This window comes from Protopterus annectens, chromosome 1.part1, assembly GCF_019279795.1.
Source record: "Protopterus annectens isolate FY-2018-M chromosome 1.part1, PAN1.0, whole genome shotgun sequence".
Classification (NCBI taxonomy): Eukaryota; Metazoa; Chordata; order Ceratodontiformes; family Protopteridae; genus Protopterus; species Protopterus annectens.
Window position 1 is genome coordinate 1848115240 of NC_056726.1, and position 20811 is coordinate 1848136050.

Sequence of the window (20811 nt, forward strand, 5' to 3'; positions counted from 1 at the left end):
AGGGAGTGTTTGTAGAGTAGTTTGCCTACTGACCTTTTTGGGTGGTAGATATCAAGTAATTGTTGGTTAGAAGTACGGAGGGTCTGGGATCGGATGTAGATGGAGACTAAGGAAGATAGAGATGGACAGAAGGAGGGTTTATAAAGAATAGAGTGTAGCATATGAAATTGATAAGATAGCAGAAACTGGGGAAGTTCAAGCCATTGAAGAGAGTTTAAAGAAATGCAGTGGTGTGAGTTGTATGGGGAGTTAGTAATGAATCTGGCTATTTTATGGTAAGTCTGTTGCAGTTTGTTTAGAGTGGAGGCCTGGATACTGGTAAGAACTGGGGTGGCGTATAAGAGGGAGGGGAGGAGGAGTGCCTGACCCAGGGTAAGTCTAGATTCAGGGGTTAGGAATTTTTTGTTCCGATATAGCAGACCTAGTTTCTGGTTTATTTGTTTTATACACTGGAGTATGTGTAGGTTGAACTTGAGTTCATCATCGATAATGACCCCTAGGAGTTTTGTGTGGGTGTCAGGTTGGATGTTTGTATTGTTAGAAGATGTAATAAAAAGGAGGTTTTGTGATGAGAAGGAGAATGAGGAAGGAAAAGTAGGAGTTTGGTCTTTTTGGGATTTAGGATCAATAGGTTGTGAGAGAGCCATTGTTCAGTGGATAGTAGAGCCTGTTGAGTCAGGGAGTGTAGTTCAGGAATGTTATTTGAGATGGATATAAGTGTGGCATCATCGGCATACTGAATAAGGGGGGATTCTTTGCATGAGGTGTAAAGATAATTGGTGAAGATGTTAAACAAAAGAGGTCCCAAGATGGAGCCTAGGGGAACACCAGTGGAGATGGGAAGGAAAGGTGAGGAGGATGAGAGCCATTTGACAGATTGTTCCCTGCCAGATAGGTAACTATTAAACCAGGCAGGTGTGGAGGGGGATAGGTGGAGATTTGCGAGTTTGGATAGTAGTAGAGGATGAGAGACAATATCGAAGGCTTTGGAGAGATCTAGGAAGAGACAGGAAATGAGTTTATTGTTGTCTAGGGCCTCTGCAATGATATGAGTGAAGGAGAGGAGGGCAGTGATGGTGCTGTGATGAGGACGAAATCCATGTTGGGTAGGGGTAAGTAAGTGGTGTGTGAGGAGGTGATTGAGAAGCTGTGAGTGAATACATTTTCTAATATCTTGGAGAGGGACGACAGAATGGCAATGAGTCGGTAGTTTGAGGGGTCAGTGGAGTTTCCACCTTTATGAAGAGGGAAAGGTTTCCAAAGGGTGGGGACAGTTGATTCCAGAATAGATCAATTAATTGGAATAGAATGAGGATAGGCAATTGAGTCAGCAGCAAGTTTGAGGAATGTAGGAGATAGATTGTCAATGGAAGGAGAGCAAGGTTTTAGCTTGATGGGATCTGGCTCAAAAGAAAACAAAGTTGTGTTAGTGGGACTTGGAGAGGTGGGTGTCGAAGAACAGTTTGGCTTAGAGGTTACCAAATTTTGGATAGAAGAGATAAAGTGTTTATTCAGGGGGGTGGCTGTTTCCTGAGAGGAAGGGTTAGGGTATGGGGTGGGATTAGTGAGCTTTTCAGGAAAGAGGATTGTTGTTGAGAGTTGACCAAAAGTTTCGAGGATTGGATTTGTTGTTAAGCTGAGCAGAGCTATAGTATAACTTTTTGTCATTAGTTGTGTGTTTTTGTGCAAGGTTCCTTAGTTGTCTGTATTTTTGAAGAAAAGGTGGTTGTTTAGTTTTAGTCCAGGTTTTCCAAACATGATCTCTTTGTTTCATAAGGGATCTAGTCTCTTTGGAGAGCCAGGGAGCATGATTTGATTTTACGCTGATCTTCCTAGAGGGAGCTAAGGAGTTTAGAGTATTCATAAAGATGCTATTGAAAGTGCTTACAGCATCGTTTAGGGGGAGGTGTTTTAGGATGGACCGATCTATGTTGTGGAGAATGGAGTTAAATTGGAATGAACTGAAAGTCAATAGTTTTCGACAGTCTTTGATAAGGTGGGTGTCAGAAAAATAGGTATTAATGTGTGTATTAGTAATATGCTTGAAAAGGGTTAACACATATATTCTATTTCATACTGCATAAATCTGTACAAACTGCAAATGCTTTCTGACCTTGTATTGTCAGCTAAAATCTTTGCTTATGCTTGGAAATTTACTGAGAAGCAGATGATTTCTGCTTGTGTTAGGAAAATAATGAATAGAACAATACTACTTGTATAAATGTTATGAGGCTTAGACAAGAAGTTCTGCTTGTGCTGTAAGAAAATACACAGCTGTAGAAGCTATAGATAATTAGAACAAAGATTGCTTGAAAATATGAACTGTAATCAGCATTTGCTTATGCCTGAGTTAGAAAGTACCTTGAAATGTAACACATGCATTAGAACTATACAATAGTAGCTTGCAACGGGTTAGTGCCCACCAAGGCCAGGTTGTTTTTCTAAAAAAGTTTCTCACAAATCTAGTCATGTCAGCAGAAAATCTGAGTAACATCTGCTGTAGAACAATACTGAAAGTTGTGTTTGATTACGTCAGCCATAGAAGGCCATGTCTTGTAAAACAGTATAAGAATAGCATACTTCCTGTTTGTAGTTAGGCAAAATCTTGTATTTGCATGTTTTTGTCTCCTTGCTGCAAGTTATTAAATGTGCCTTAACTGAACCTTACGTGTATTGGTCTTTGAAGTTTTTTCCTTTGACAGATTGGAGCCCCTCACTTCACCTCGGATGAGACAGGCCAGGTGGCTTGAAACCATACGGGCAAGAAACCACATTGGTTCTTCTTATTTGAAAAGCCCTCTGACTGAATTGTCATACAAAAGAGGCCAGCCACTTTCTGATCTGCGACTGAAGGACGAGTTTACACGAACCAGGTGATCAATCACGAGGACTCAGGTAAGGTGAATCTACCTTTTTTTTCTGTTTTAGATCAGGGACTAGATTTGTATTGTTTTGTTGAGACTTTGTTTTTACAAGTCAAGGACAAAAAGATTACTGTCTTGTCATAAATCAGGGAAACAGAGCAGGTAGGCAGTCATTCTGAAGAGACTATAACAAAATCCGTGGTACCACGTTAAAAAATAAGGAGTTATGTAACGATTAAAAGGGTAGAACAGAATGGGTAATAATTGCACAAAAAGATCCCAAGATCCGCCATTAACCGAAGACGCGAAATACATGCAGTCACAGCGTGCTGATAATATTAAATACTACTCAAAATGGGTTAATAAGTATGAATTTGACGGTAAATTAGAAAAATCCTCGCTTATCAAACTTGTCAAACAGCTTAAAACCGATTCTAAAGGTCAGATAAAAAAGCAACGTCAATTGGGAATTCCTCAGGCACACAGGTGGATTGAGGAAGTAAACCGAAGGGAACAAAAGAATAATAATTCAAAAGCAATGTTTTTAGATAAGGAGGATAATAACTTAGTAATAGCATCGGCCCCTCCGCCTCCCTTACCAGAATATGAGGCAAGTGAACAAGTTAGTCCACCCCCGCGATATCCTGCTGTCACTGTAAATAGAGACACTACAAAAGCGAAACCGTTTATTAGAGATCCCGTCTAGACCAGGTCTCGAACACGGGCAGGAAACTCAAAAGGGACATTGAGTTATATCAAATGGGTAGAAATTCACGATCCATGAGTGAAGAAGAAATATGCCCACTTATAGAAGTGCCTAATCCTCTGGCAGGACAAGAAGGTCAGGACCCAACTATTCTAGTGTATAGACCCTGGACTCTGGAGGACATCCGGAAGGCCACTGAGGGAATTCCCTATCCAAAAGTTAATTTTAGAAAGTTTTTGGAAGATTTGCAAGGAATGAGGCTAAGTTATAATTTAAATGGAGAAGAGGTAGAAAAAGTAGTCAGACAAATTGTGGGACCAGATTGGCACATGATTAGTGGCAACTGGAATCCCCGTGACGCTGCGCTCAGGCCCCTCCCACATAGCAGAGCAGAGCTAGACAACAGAGTGAAAGGTCTTACAGACCGAATCTCTGAGAAATGGAAGCCTAGGGCAGACTGGACTTGCATTAATCAATGCATCCAACAAGAAGGCAAAACTGTTAACAGATATTATGCCAGACTGTTACAATGTTTTAATAACCACTGTGGAATGCAGGTTCCTGAAAATCAGACACACGATTCCCCATATAAGCAGCAGTTAAAGAAGAATGCATTTTGAAAGACAGTATTGCACCCATAAGCAGTTTTATTACAAAGCACGTGGTAGATCATAGTACAAGCAGGTTACAGTCATTATCTGGATATGCTAGGCATGCCGAAAGGCATTTTAATAGCAAAAAGAAAAAGAAAGCCCAAGTATTTTCTGTAGAAGATGGAGCAGAAGTTTATGTAGTACAGTCCAGGAAAAAGGGCAAGAGAAATGCCCAGGGAAACAAACAATCTGATCAGCGATCAGAGGACTTTGAAGGGCGAAAGAAAAGGGGTGAATGTTTTAAATGCAGTAAAAAGGGACACTTGGCAAGGGATTGCAAGAAAAACAAGAAGGCAACCACAGAAGACAAGGAGGGTGAGGACTGACTATATGATAGTCAGGAATCATTAGAAGGGGATAGCAGAGCTATGACAAATGAGAATGTGATAGAGGGAGTAGAGAATGTGACAGAAGAAATAGAGGAAGTGCAGGAAGTCACGGATAGTGAAGAAAATGAAATATTGGGTTTAGCTTTATTGAGCTTAGTGCTCTATTTAGCAGACACGAAACCAGAAGTTACACTCCTGGTAGAAGGGAGGGAAGTCAGATTCTTGTGTGACTCAGGGGCATCACAGACCCTGATACATCCCTCCAAACTGCCAGAGAGTTCACAGTCACCTGATTACATGCTAGTGAAAGCAGCTAATGGACAGCTGTATCGGGAGCCCCTCTCCCATAATATTGCAATAACTGATCCTGTTTCAGGATTGACCTAGAAATCAGAATTGTTGTTTCTGCAAAGTGCCCAGTGAATCTCTTGGGCAGAGACCTTATGCAGCTATTTAGCATAGCAGTAGTTCCGACTATGCAGGGTATGGAAGCACAGTGACAAATTGATACCTTTGCAGTGCAATCGGAGCGTGAAATGTTTTATTAGTACAGCCAGGAGTTGGTTACGACTGGTCCAGGGGCAGTGACCGAAGAATTGATGAATGTAGCCATCAGCAAGTTCCCCTCCCTTGACATTGATAAACAGCATTTGTTGCACTGTACTCTGTATTATTGTAACACACCAGGACCTGATAAGGAATATGATCAACAATTGTTTAGAAATCGTGCAAACAGATTGATATTACGTAATCTGTACTGGGACACAGAAGGGAACAGTGTAGCCAGCTGTTCATTGCCCCAGGAGTTCTTTGCACTCTATAAATCTAATCAATTGCCACGTTAGCTTAACTAAGACAAGAATGTAAAATGGGTAGACCTAGGAGAAAAGGTTACATGGTGAGAGAAGCAGACAGAGTTAGAACTGTCAGAGCAGGGAATACAAATGCAGAAGTTGAATTGGATAACTCAGACCCACCCAGCTGTACACTTGCAGTCTAGCAAGTACAGCTGATTAGCACTCCTATTGAAGCAAGAAGAGAATGCCTTACAGAATACACCAGAAACTCTCTGGTCAACAGGAAAATCAGATGTAGGACTTATTCGTACAGTGGGACCAGTTACTCTTAGCCAAAGTCAGCATTTAGACCACAGAAAAGACAGTATCCCTTAAGAAAAGATGCAGAGGTAGGAATCAAACCTATTATACCAGCTTTACTTAAGGAAGGGGTGCTGGTGGAATCTCCTGATTCACCATGTAACATACTCTTATTTCCTGTTAAGAAAGCAAATGGAGAATGGTGTATGGTCCAAGATTTACAAGCTGTAAATGACTCAGTAATACCAAGGGCACCTACGGTGCCAGACCCACACACCCTGTTGAATGATTTAAAACCTCAACAGAAATATTTTTCTGTGGTAGATATCAACAATGCGTTCTTGTCGATACCGATACACCCTGACAGCCAGTATTGGTTTGCATTCACATTTCAGGGGAAAAGGTATACATATACCTGACTACCACAGGGATATTGTGAAAGTCCGACAATATTCTCACAAGAAATGGCAAGTAACTTGGCGGGATTTACCCCACCAAGAGGTAGTCAGATTTTGCTTTATGTTGATGATATCCTGCTGGCAGCCCCCACCCAGCAAGATTATAAAGAAGATACCATAGCGCTATTACAATTTTTAGCCACTGAAGGACATAAAGTAAACAAAAATAAACTGCAGCTTTGGAAAAAACAAGTTAAATACCTAGGATATGTAATATCCAAGGAGGGTAGGACATTAAACGAGGACAGAAAAGTAGCGATTTTGCAAGGACCAAAACCCACTACCAAGAAGGAAATTATGTCCTTCCTGGGTACGACTAATTTTTGTCGGAGCTGGATTCCAAACTATGCCCTGGAATCTGCACCACTGACTAACCTGATTTATAAAAAGCCTATGGCAGCACAGGATTTGTTACAATGGACACCAGAATCAGAATCTGCTTTCTGCAAACTGAAACAGTTAATAGCGTCCTCATTAGTTTTGGGATTACCAAACTATCATAAACGTTTTTTCCAAACTGTAGATTGTAAGCAAGGTTATATGACATCAGTGTTAACACAGCAGCATGGGGACAAGCAATGCCCTATTGCTTATTATTCATTACAACTGGACCCAGTTGCACGGTCTTTACCTCACTGTGTACAAGCAGTAGTTGCAGCTGCAATGGCAGTACAGGCTTCAGCCTCAGTAGTTTTGTTCCACCCTCTCACATTGAGAGTGCCTCATGCAGTCGCGTTTATTTTACTGCAAGAGAAGGTAGCATATCTTTCCCCTGCTAGGCATCTTTCCTGTATGACTATATTGTTGAGCCAACCTCATATGACAATTGAATGATGTACGACTTTGAACCCTTCTACCTTGCTCCCAACCCCTGCAGATGGTACACCACATAGCTGCCTGCAGGTGATTGAGCAAAAGACACTGCCTAGAGAAGATCTCACGGATGTCCCCTTGGATGATGCTGAGGTGACATATTACATGGATGGCTCATGCAAAAGGGGTCCTGCAGGACAGAACCTAGTAGGATATGCAGTAGTTTCTGATACTGACATTATAGAAGCGAAATCTTTACTGCACAATTTATCTGCACAGGCAGCAGAATTGATTGCCTTAACACGGGCATGTACCTTAGCAAAGGGTAAATGTGTAAACATTTTTACTGCCAGCCAGTACACTTTCTCTACTGTACATGTCTTTGCACAACAGTGGAAAAATCGAGGAATGATAACATCTACTGGCAAACCAATCAATCATGCACAGTTTATTTTAGATCTCTTAGAATCTATTCAATTACCTCAGAAAGTAGCTATTTGTAAATGCACAGCTCATACCAAGCAACAGGATAGGATTTCACACGGTAATGCGAGAGCTGATACAGCTGCAAAGCAGGCAGCTTCAGAAGTATTTCTTTTGAATGAGGAATTACAACCCTCTGAGATTTTAGATGTAGAAATGTTAAAGACAATGCAGACACTTACTACGCAAGCTGAAAAACAAAGATGGGTAAAATAAGGAGCAATTCTTGAAAAGGGGCTGTACATCTCTAAAGAAGGGAAACCAATATTGCCGTCTAATTTGTTTAGATATGCAGCTTTGTTGAGCCATGGGCAGTGCCATGTCTCAACAGAGGGGATGGTACAGCTGGTGAACCAAGTGTTCACGACATATGGATTCTTAAACTACTCTAAAAAATTTAGTTTCATGTGTCACGTTTGTTATAGACATCATGCACAAGGTGCGTTAAAGCCCAAGCAAGGGAGTTTCCCTACACCGCCATATCCATTTCATACTATCTGTATGGATTTTATAGAATTGAACAAATGTGAAAATAAGAAGTATTGTCATTGTAGATATGTTTTCCAGATGGGTGGAAGCCTTTCCGACTAAAAATCCAGAGGCGGCAATGGTGGCAAAAGTTCTCGTTAAAGAAATCATCCCTAGATTCAGCATTCCAGAATGGATCTACAGTGACAACGGCACACACTTCATAAACCAGACCATACAACAGTTAAGTAAACATTTTGGTATTTCTTTAAAAAATCATTGTGCGCATCACGCACAATCTGCAGGGCTAGTAGAGAGGCATAATGGGATTTTAAAGAGTAAGCAAAGGAAGTTAATAGTAGAAACACAGAGAAATTGGGTGTACTGTCTGCCCCTGGCACTGTTGAGCATGAGAACTGTTCCGAATGCAAAAGGATTGACTCCTTTTGAAAAACTATTTGGAAGGGCTTATTATATACCTCAGTGGAAATCTCTCATGCCCGTAGACCAGGAAGCTGACAGTACACTAGCTGAGTATATGAGAAACCTGTTGAATTCTAAACATCTGCTGCAGTCAAATTCTGTTTTAGGTAAAGAACGAACCAGACCGTCAGAAGTGGCAGTGCCCCCGGGTACCTGGATCTGGGTGAAGACAGTAAAGAAGAAGAATTGGGCATCACCAAAGTGGGAAGGTCCATATCAAGTGCTTCTGTCAACACCCACTGCAGTCAAGATAGCGGAACGCACCTCCTGGATCCACCTGATGCACTGCAAACTAGTCAAAAACTTTGAACTGGACAAAAATCTTGTCAAATGCCAAGAGTAAAAATGATAGAGTCCAGAAGAAACAGGAATGCAGAACAAACCTTTCCTCAGAAATATTGCATAATCATCCTGTTAACTGTACTAGTGACAATAATCTTTTTGCTGTGGCCTTTCCTTTTCCCAGACACACAGACTAAACTGAATAAACGTGAAGCGTTACTCATAGACTGGCATCCAAACTTTAACACTTACCAGGCAATTAAATGTGTGTATGCTGAGACTTTCAATGTTTCAAATTGCTGGATTTGCACAGCTTTGTCGACAGCATACGGGGGGTTATTAATGACTACAGTCCCCTAGGGGTCAATGAGACATGGGAAAACTTGATTTATGATACCTCAACCATTACATCATAAGATAAAATTGCATTGCACTTGTCTGTTCCACAAAAGGGAACTGTGTGTTTTTATAAAAATGATACTGTTCAGGTGGGTTGGAGCAATTGCAATGTGACTGTTCCTTATAAATGTTACACTAAAGGTAACAATGCAGATTTTTATTGTAATACAAATTATGATTCATTTCTTGGATTGATGCACAAAACACTTGAAGTAAAACATAATTCTGTTCTTTATAAACAACTGTCTATAATTGATAAAAAAATGTTTCATGCAGGGCAAGTGTATATTCATAGCAAAGTTACTACTAAAGTGGAGGACTGTTATTTTGTGTGTGGCAGAAAGGCATACAAATGGTTACCTGAGAATTGGTCTGGCAGTTGTTTTTTGGGCTACCTGGTTCTGACCATACGACATACTGCAGTTTTGCCTCGAGGAAAAATTCGGAATGTCCGAGAAGTCATCAAGAAACCTGTAAATCCAATGGGGCAAATTGAAGCGTGTTGGAAAAACCATCATTCTATAGGCAATGGACTGACACACATGGACTTGAGTGATAGTGTTATATCATGGGAAGGCATATTACCAGCATATGGAGCAGTGAAATCAATCTGGGAACTGAGGAAACTGTCTAAACTACTCAAAGTGATGAGCAATGCAACTTTTTCCACCCTCGAATTGGTTACTGATGAACTGAATGACATGAGAACTGTAGTGCTTCAAAACCGCATGGCTCTCGACTTCACCCTAGCGGTGAGAGGTGGTACTTGCGCTTTAATCCAAGAAGAATGCTGTTCGTATATTCCTGACCATAAACACGAGATAGACAATCATCTTGAGGTAATTCAGCAAGTGTCGGCCATGACCAAACCAGGCCCAAACCCACTGATAGACTTTTTCCAGAAATGGTTTGGGGGGTGGGGTACCATCCTAATGAACATCCTGATTGCCATTTGTGTAGGAATGCTCCTATTGGGAGTATGTGTTTGTTGTGGTATCCTCTGCATGAAAAGACTGATTAAAGACTTTATAGACATGTCAGTTTCTGAAACCTTATATCAAAGTACTGAGTTCGAAGAATTGTTAAAAGATTGAAAAAGCTTTCATACGTTTAAACTGAATGACTCTCTTTACTGCAAATCCTGAGTGGGAAGAGGTTAGGAGAAGAAAAAACTGTTTATGCTTATTTTGAAAGTAGAATAAAAGTATTAAAAGGGGGGAAATGTCAGAAAAATATGCATTAATGTGTGTATTAGTAATATGCTTAGTTCATTTAGAGCTTGAAAAGGGCTAACACATTTATTTTATTTCATACTGCATAAATCTGTAGAAATTGCAGATGCTTTCTGACCTTGTATTGTCAGCTAAAATATTTGCTTATGCTTGGAAATTTACTGAGAAGCAGATGATTTCTGCTTGTGTTAGGAAAATAATGAATAGAACAATACTACTTGTATAAATGTTATGAGGCTTAGACAAGAAGTTCTGCTTGTGCTGTGAGAAAATACACAGCTGTAGAAGCTATAGATAATTAGAACAAAGACTGCTTGAAAATATGAACTGTAATCAGCATTTGCTTATGCCTGAGTTAGAAAGTACCTTGAAATGTAACACATGCATTAGAACTATACAATAGTAGCTTGTAACGGGTTAGTGCCCACCAAGGCCAGGTTGTTTTTCTAAAAAAGTTTCTCACAAATCTAGTCATGTCAGCAGAAAATCTGAGTAACATCTGCTGTAGAACAATACTGAAAGTTGTGTTTGATTACGTCAGCCATAGAAGGCCATGTCTTGTAAAACAGTATAAGAATAGCATACTTCCTGTTAGTAGTTAGGCAAAGTCTTGTATTTGCATGTTTTTGTCTCCTTGCTGCAAGTTATTAAATGTGCCTTAACTGAACTTTACGTGTATTGGTCTTTGAAGTTTTTTTCCTTTGACAGATTGGTCCTTCAGACCAGAACCCCTCACTTTGCCTCAGATCAGACAGGCCAGGTGGCTTGAAACCGTACGGGGAAGAAACCACATCGGTTCTTCTTATTTGAAAAGCCCTCCAACTGAATTGTCGTACAAAAGAGGCCAGCCACTTTCTGATCTGCGACTGAAGGACGGGTTTACATGAACCAGGTGATCAATCACGAAGGCTCATGTAAGGTGAATCTACCTTTTTTTTTTCTGTTTTAGATCAGGGACTAGATTTGTATTGTTTTGTTGAGACTTTGTTTTTACAAGTCAGGGACAAAAAGATTACTGTCTTGTCATAGATCAGGGAAACAGAGCAGGTAGGCAGTCATTCTGAAAAGACTATAATAAAATCCGTTGTGCCACGTTAAAAAATAAGGAGTTATGTAACGATTAAAAGGGTAGAACAGAATGGGTAATAATTGCACAAAAAGATCCCAAGATCCGCCATTAACCGAAGACGCGAAATACATGCATTCACAGCGTGCTGATAATATTAAATACTACTCAAAATGGGTTAATAAGTAAGAATTTGACAGTAAATTAATAAAATCCTCGCTTATTAAACTTGTCAAACAGCTTAAAACCGATTCTAAAGGTCGGGTAAAAAAGCAACGTCAATTAGGAATTCCTCAGGCACACAGGTGGATTGAGGAAATAAACCGAAGGGAACAAAAGAATAATAATTCAAAAGCAATGTTTTTAGATAAGGAGGATAATAACTTAGTAATAGCATCGGCCCCTCCGCCTCCCTTACCAGAATATGAGGTGAGTGAACAAGTTAGTCCACCCCCGCGATACCCTGCTGTCACTGTAAATAGAGACACTACAAAAGCAAAACCGTTTATTAGAGATCCCGTCGAGACCAGGTCTCGAATACGGGCAGGAAACTCAAAAGGGACATTGAGTTATATCAAATGGGTAGAATTTCACGATCCATGAGTGAAGAAGAAATATGCCCGCTTATAGAAGAGCCTAATCCTCAGGCAGGACAAGAAGGTCAGGACCCAACTATTCTAGTGTATAGACCCTGGACTCCGGAGGACATCCGGAAGTCCACTGAGGGAATTCCCTATCCAAAAGTTAATTTTAGAAAGTTTTTGGAAGATTTGCAAGGAATGAGGCTAAGTTATAATTTAAAAGGAGAAGAGGTAGAAAAAGTAGTCAGACAAATTGTGGGACCAGACTGGCACATGATTAGTGGCGACTGGAATCCCGTGACGCTGTGCTCAGGCCCCTCCCACATAGCAGAGCAGAGCTAGACAACAGAGTGAAAGGTCTTACAGACCAAATCTCTGAGAAATGGAAGCCTAGGGCAGACTGGACTATCATTAATCAATGCATCCAACAAGAAGGCGAAACTGTTGACAGATATTATGCCAGACTGTTAGAATGTTTTAATAACCACTGTGGAATGCAGGTTCCTGAAGATCAGACACACGATTCCCCATATGAGCAGCAGTTAAAGACTGCATTTTTGAAAGGCAGTATTGCACCCATAAGCAGATTTATTACAAAGCACATGGTAGATCATCATACAAGTAGGTTACAGTCATTACTTGAATATGCTAGGCATGCCGAAAAGTATTTTAATAGCAAAAAGAAAAAGAAAGCCCAAGTATTTTCTGTAGAAGATGGAGCAGAAGTTTATGTAGTACAGTCCAGGAAAAAGGGCAAGAGAAATGCCCAGGGAAACAAACAATCCGATCAGCGATCAGAGGACTTTGAAGGGCGAAAGAAAAGGGGTGAATGTTTTAAATGTGATAAAAAGGGACACTTGGCAAGGGATTGCAAGAAAAACAAGAAGGCAACCACAGAAGACAAGGAGGCAAGGAGACTGACTATATGATAGGAATCACTAGAAGGGGATAGCAGAGCTATGACAAATGAGAATGTGATAGAGGGAGTAGAGAATGTGACAGAAGAAATAGAGGAAGTGCAGAAAGTCACGGATAGTGAAGAAAATGAAATATTGGATTTAGCTTTATTGAGCTTAGAGCTCTATTTAGCAGACATGAAACCAGAAGTTACACTCCTGGTAGAAGTGAGGGAAGTCAGATTCTTGGTGACTCAGGGGCATCACGGACCCTTATTCATCCCTCCAAACTGCCAGAGAGTTCAGAGTCACCTGATTACATACTAGTGAAAGCAGCTAATGGACAGCGGTATCGGGAGCCCCTCTCCCATAATATTGCAATAACTGATCCTGTTTCAGGATTGACCCAGAAAAGCAAAATTGTTGTTTCTGTAAAGTGCCCAGTGAATCTCTTGGGCAGAGACCTTATGCAGCTATTTAGCATAGCAGTAGTTCCGACTATGCAGGGTATGGAAGCACAGCGACAAATTGATACCTTTGTAGTGCAATCGGAGGGTGAAATGTTTTATTGGTACAGCCAGGACTTGGTTACAACTTGTCCAGGTGCAGTGACCGAAGAATTGATGAACGTAGCCATCAGCAAGTTCCCCTCCCTTGACATTGATAAAAAGCATTTGTTGCACTGTACTCTGTATTATTGTAACACACCAGGACCTGATAAGGACTATGAGCAACAATTGTTTAGAAATCGTGCAAACAGATTGATATAACGTAATCTGTACTGGGACGCAGAAGGGAAAAGTGTAGCCAGCTGTTCATTGCCCCAGGAGTTCTTTGCACTCTATAAATCTAATCGATTACCACGTTAGCTTAACTAAGGACAAGAATGTAAAATGGGTAGACCTAGGAGAAAAGGTTACAAGGTGGGAGAAGCAGACAGAGTTAGAACTGTCAGAGCAGGGAATACAAATGCAGAAGTTGAATTGGATAATTCAGACCCACCCAGCTGTACACTTGCAGTCTAGCAAGGACAGCTGATTAGCACTCCTATTGAAGGAAGAAGAGAATGCCTTACAGAATATACCAGAAACTCTCTGGTCAACAGGAAAATCAGATGTAGGATTTATTCGTACAGCGGGACCAGTTACTATTATGCCAAAGTCAGCATTTAGACCACAGAAAAGACAGTATCCCTTAAGAAAAGATGCAGAGGTAGGAATCAAACCTATTATAGCAGCTTTACTTAAGGAAGGGGTGCTGGTGGAATCTCCTGATTCACCATGTAACACACTCTTATTTCCTGTTAAGAAAGCAAATGGAGAATGGTGTATGGTCCAAGATTTACAAGCTGTAAATGACTCAGTAATACCAAGGGCACCTACGGTGCCAGACCCACACACCCTGTTGAATGATTTAAAACCTCAACAGAAATATTTTTCTGTGGTAGATATCAGCAATGCGTTCTTGTCGATACCGATACACCCTGACAGCCAGTATTGGTTTGCATTCACATTTCAGGGGAAAAGGTATACATATACCTGACTACCACAGGGATATTGTGAAAGTCCGACAATATTCTCACAAGAAATGGCAAGTAACTTGGCAGGATTTACCCCACCAAGAGGTAGTCAGATTTTGCTTTATGTTGATGATATCCTGCTGGCAGCCCCCACCCAGCAAGATTGTAAAGAAGATACCATAGTGCTATTACAATTTTTAGCCACTGAAGGACATAAAGTAAACAAAAATAAACTGCAGCTTTGGAAAAAACAAGTTAAATACCTAGGATATGTAATATCCAAGGAGGGTAGGACATTAGATGAGGACAGAAAAGTAGCAATTTTGCAAGGACCAAAACCCACTACCAAGAAGAAAATGATGTCCTTCCTGGGTACGACTAATTTTTGTTGGAGCTGGATTCCAAACTATGCCTTGGAATCTGCACCACTGACTAACCTGATTTATAAAAAGCCTATGGCAGCACAGGATTTGTTACAATGGACACCAGAAGCAGAATCTGCTTTCTGCAAACTGAAACAGTTAATAGCGTCATTAGTTTTGGGATTACCAAACTATCGTAAACGTTTTTTCCAAACTGTAGATTGTAAGCAAGGTTATATGACATCAGTGCTAACACAGCAACATGGGGACAAGCAACACTCTATTGCTTATTATTCATCACAACTGGACCCAGTGGCACGGTCTTTACCTCACTGTGTACAAGCAGTAGTTGCAGCTGCAATGGCAGTATAGGCTTCGGCCTCAGTAGTTTTGTTCCACCCTCTCACATTGAGAGTGCCTCATGCAGTCGCGATTATTTTACTGCAAGAGAAGGTAGCATATCTTTCCCCTGCTAGGCATCTTTCCTGTATGACTATATTGTTGAGCCAACCTCATATGACAATTGAACGATGTACGACTTTGAACCCTTCTACCTTACTCCCAACCCCTGCAGATGGCACACCACACAGCTGCCTGCAGGTGATTGAGCAAAAGACACTGCCTAGAGAAGATCTCACGGATGTCCCCTTGGATGATGCTGAGGTGACATACTACATGGATGGCTCGTGCAAAAGGGGTCCTGCAGGACAGAACCTAGTAGGATATGCAGTAGTTTCTGATACTGACATTATAGAAGCAAAATCTTTACCGCACAATTTATCTGCACAGGCAGCAGAATTGATTGCCTTAACATGGGCATGTACCTTAGCAAAGGGTAAATGTGTAAACATTTTACTGCCAGCCAGTACACTTTCTCTACTGTACATGTCTTTGCACAACAGTGGAAAAATCGAGGAATGATAACATCTACTGGCAAACCAATCAATCATGCACAGTTTATTTTAGATCTCTTAGAATCTATTCAATTACCTCAGAAAGTAGCTATTTGTAAATGCACAGCTCATACCAAGCAACAGGATAGGATTTCAAAAGGTAATGCGAGAGCTGATACAGCTGCAAAGCAGGCAGCTTCAGAAGTATTTCTTTTGAATAAGGAATTACAATCCTCTGAGATTTTAGATGTAGAAATGTTAAAGACAATGTAGACACTTACTACGCAAGCTGAAAAACAAGATGGGTAAAACGAGGAGCAATTCTCGAAAAGGGGCTGTACATCTCTAAAGAAGGGAAACTGATATTGCCGCCTAATTTGTTTAGATATGCAGCTTTGTTGAGCCATGGGCAGTGCCATGTCTCAACAGGGGGGATGGTACAGCTGGTGAATCAAGTGTTCACGACATATGGATTCTTAAACTACTCTAAAAAATGTTGTTCCATGTGTCACGTTTGTAATAAACATCATGCACAAGGTGCATTAAACCCCAAGCAAGGGAGTTTCCCTACACAACCGTATCCGTTTCATACTATCTGTATGGATTTTATAGAATTGAACAAATGTGAAAATAAGAAGTATTGTCATTGTAGATATGTTTTCCAGATGGGTGGAAGCCTTTCCGACTAAAAATCCAGACGCGGCAATGGTGGCAAAAGTTCTCGTTAAAGAAATCATCCCTAGAGTCGGCATTCTGGAAAGGATCTACAGTGACAACGGCACACACTTCGTAAACCAGACCATACAACAGTTAAGTAAACATTTTGGTATTTCTTTAAAAAAATCATTGTGCATATCACCCACAATCTGCAGGGCTAGTAGAGAGGCATAATGGAATTTTAAAGAGTAAGCAAAGGAAGTTAATAGTAGAAACACAGAGAAATTGGGTGTACTGTCTGCCCCTGGCACTGTTGAGCATGAGAACTGTTTCAAATGCAAAAGGATTGACTTCTTTTGAAAAACTATTTGGAAGGGCTTATTATATACCTCAGTGGAAATCTCTCAATCCCGTAGACCAGGAAGCTGACAGTACACTAGCTGAGTATATGAGAAACCTGTTGAATTCTAAACATCTGCTGCAGTCAAATTCTGTTTTAGATAAAGAACGAACCAGACCGTCAGAAGTGGTAGTGCCCCCGGGTACCTGGATCTGGGTGAAGACAGTAAAGAAGAAGACTTGGGCATCACCAAAGTGGGAAGGTCCATATCAAGTGCTTCTGTCAACACTCACTGCAGTCAAGATAGCAGAGTGCGCCTCCTGGATCCACCTGACGCACTGCAAACTAGTCAAAATCTTTGAACTGGACAAAAATCTTGTCACATGCCAAGAGTAAAAATGATAGAGTCCAGAAGAAACAGGAATGCAGAACAACCCTTTCCTCAGAAGTATTGCATAATCATCCTGTTAACTGTACTAGTGACAATAATCTTTTTGCTGTGGCCTTTCCTTTTCCCAGACACACAGACTGAACTGAATAAACGTGAAGCATTACTCATAGACTGGCATCCAAACTTTAACACTTACCAGGCAATTAAATATGTGCATGCTGAGACTTTCAATGTTTCGAATTGCTGGATTTGCACAGCTTTGCCGACAGCATACGGGGGGGGGGGGTTATTAATGACTACAGTCCCCCTAGGGGTCAATGAGACCTGGGAAAACTTGATTTATGATACCTCAACCATTACATCATAAGATAAAATAACATTGCACTTGTCTGTTCCACAAAAGGGAACTGTGTGTTTTTATAAAAATGATACTGTTCAGGTGGGGTGGAGCAATTGCAATGTGACCATTCCTTATAAATGTTACACTAAAGGTAACAATGCAGATTTTTATTGTAATACAAATTATGATTCATTTCTTGGACTGATGCACAAAACACCTGATGAAGTAAAACATAATTCTGTTCTTTATAAACAACTGTCTATAATTGATAAAAAAATGTTTCATGCAGGGCAAGTGTATATTCATAGCAAAGTTACTACTAAAGTGGAGGACTGTTATTTTGTGTGTGGCAGAAAGGCATACAAATGGTTACCTGAGAATTGGTCTGGCAGTTGTTTTTTGGGCTACCTGGTTCTGACCATACGACATACTGCAGTTTTGCCTCAAGGAAAAATTTGGAATGTCCGAGAAGTCATCAAGAAACCTGTAAATCCAATGGGGCAAATCGATTCGCGTTGGAAAAACCATCATTCTATAGGGAATGGACTGACACACATTTACTTGAGTGATAGTGTTATATCATGGGAAGGCATATTACCAGCATATGGAGCAGTGAAATCGATCTGGGAGCTGAGAAAACTGTCTAAACTACTCAAAGTGATGAGCAATGCAACTTTTTCCGCCCTCAAATTGGTGACTGATGAACTGAATGCCATGAGAACTGTAGTGCTTCAAAACCACATGGCTCTCGACATCACCCTAGCGGTGAGAGGTGGTACTTGCGCTTTAATCCAAGAAGAATGCTGTTCGTATATTCCTGACCATAAACACGAGATAGACAATCATCTTGAGGTAATTCAGCAAGTGTCAGCCATGACCAAACCAGGCCCAAACCCACTGATGGACTTTTTCCAGAAATGGTTTGGGAGGTGGGGTACCATCCTAATGAACATCCTGATTGCCATTTGTGTAGGAATGCTCCTATTGGGAGTATGTGTTTGTTGTGGTATCCCCTGCATGAAAAGACTGATTAAAGACTTTATAGACATGTCAGTTTCTGAAACCTTATATCAAAGTACTGAGTTCGAAGAATTGTTAAAAGATTGAAAAAGCTTTCATAAGTTTAAACTGAATGACTCTCTTAACTGCAAATCCTGAGTGGGAAGAGGTTAGGAGAAGAAAAAACTGTTTATGCTTATTTTGAAAGTAGAATAAAAGTATTAAAAGGGGGGAAATGTCAGAAAAAATATGTATTAATGTGTGTATTAGTAATATGCTTAGTGCATTTAGAGCTTGAAAAGGGTTAACACATTTATTCTATTTCATACTGCATATATCTGTACAAACTGTAGATGCTTTCTGACCTTGTATTGTCAGATAAAATCTTTGCTTATGCTTGGAAATTTACTGAGAGGCAGATGATTTCTGCTTGTGTTAGGAAAATAATGAATAGAACAATACTACTTGTATAAATGTTATGAGGCTTAGACAAGAAGTTCTGCTTGTGATGTGAGAAAATACACAGCTGTAGAAGCTAAAGATAATTAGAACAAAGATTGCTTGAAAATATGAACTGTAATCAGCATTTGCTTATGCCTGAGTTAGAAAGTACCTTGAAATGTAACACATGCATTAGAACTATACAATAGTAGCTTGTAACGGGTTAGTGCCCACCAAGGCCAGGTTGTTTTTCTAAAAAAGTTTCTCACAAATCTAGTCATGTCAGCAGAAAATCTGAGTAACATCTGCTGTAGAACAATACTGAAAGTTGTGTTTAATTATGTCAGCCATAGAAGGCCATGTCTTGTAAAACAGTATAAGAATAGCATACTTCCTGTTAGTAGTTAGGCAAAATCTTTTATTTGCATGTTTTTATCTCCTTGCTGCAAGTTATTAAATGTGCCTTAACTGAACCTTACGTGTATTGGTCTTTGAAGTTTTTTCCTTTGACAGTGGGGTTTAGGAATATGGGAGTAGTGTCTTAAGATGGTGGTATGGAGATGATCACTGAGGGAGTCAGTAAGGTGGTGGGATTGTGGTATTGGTGAGGTATTGGTGAGCGGAATTGGTAAGGATCCAGTCTATGATGGAGCTGGAGGTGGAATTTTTATGGAAATGAGTGGGAGATATAAGTTGGTGGAAGCCGTGTAGGTGGATACTGAGTTGGTGGGAGTTAGTTGTGAGTTTGGACCAATCAATGTTGACATCACCAAAGATAAGTGTCTCATATAGTATGTTGTGGGAGAACCAGGATAGGATGTTTTCAGGAATGGGCAGATTGTTACCAGGAGGAAGGTAGACAGAGGCAATTGCAAGTTTTTTGTGGGGATTCAGATGGCAGTTAAGTATGATGATTTCAGCTGGGAGGATGTCAGGAATTGGGGAAGGGTATGGTGAGAGGTTAAGAATGTTTGAGTAGAGGATGGCCATGTCACCACCTTTTTTTACAGGTCTATCAGATAGGAAGATAGAATGCTACTGTACTCAGGATTCATCAGACCCACCATCGAGTATAACGCCTCCTTCTGTATGTACCTCACACCCACCATCGAGTATAATGCCTCCTTCTGTATGTACCTCACACCCACCATTGAGTATAATGCCTCCTTCTGTATGTATCTCACACCCACCATTGAGTATAATGCCTTCTTCTGCATGTACCTTATCAGGCTCATGCAAAAAATAGAATGTCCATAGAGGTTCCTCACAAAAGGAAAACAGGGTGTAAACACATTGCCCTATACAGAAAGCCACAAAACCCTATCTCTATACTCTGTTTTCTAAAGACTGCTAAGACATCACCTATGTCTGATATATAAGGTATTATATCATGCCCTAGCTAACATACAACATCTAAAATAACTTCTAGGCACAAGAACACATGGAATACATTTGGGTTGCATGGCTAGGCTTATAAAGGCCCCACTGGTCATTAACCTAGGATAAGATTCAGAGACTCATGTCCTACACTCTAGTAATAGGTTAGTACCATGTGGCTTACTTGCACCATTCTCACCTATGTCATAATTATCTCCTTTCTATACGGTTTGTTAACTGGGTTAAGGACTGTTTTCAGGTGTAACCTGGGATCACTATCTGGTAACGTGACATACTCAGAATATAGCAGGCAGGTGAAGACTTAAGGAATCAAACAAAGGAGCATAAAATGAAGCCTATTAACAACTTATAATATTCATCCTATGAGTTAATCTGGCAGACAATAACAAATGAGAGGCAGAGACTGAACAGTTGTGATGGTTAGTTACCAGCTATGGGGTAACATTTCTGCCCAAAAACAGCTCCACTGGAAAATAGCTGCAACTATGTAAACATCTCTGCTACTCTATGTGAAGCACATAATGTTCCAAAACAATTATGAGCTTCCAAAATAACATTTGGGAAGGCCTATGACCTGAGTGCTACACCATTCCTATAACACTGCATAGAGCATTAAAGACAATCTGATCACAAATACTACATCCTAGTGCCATTAAGGACA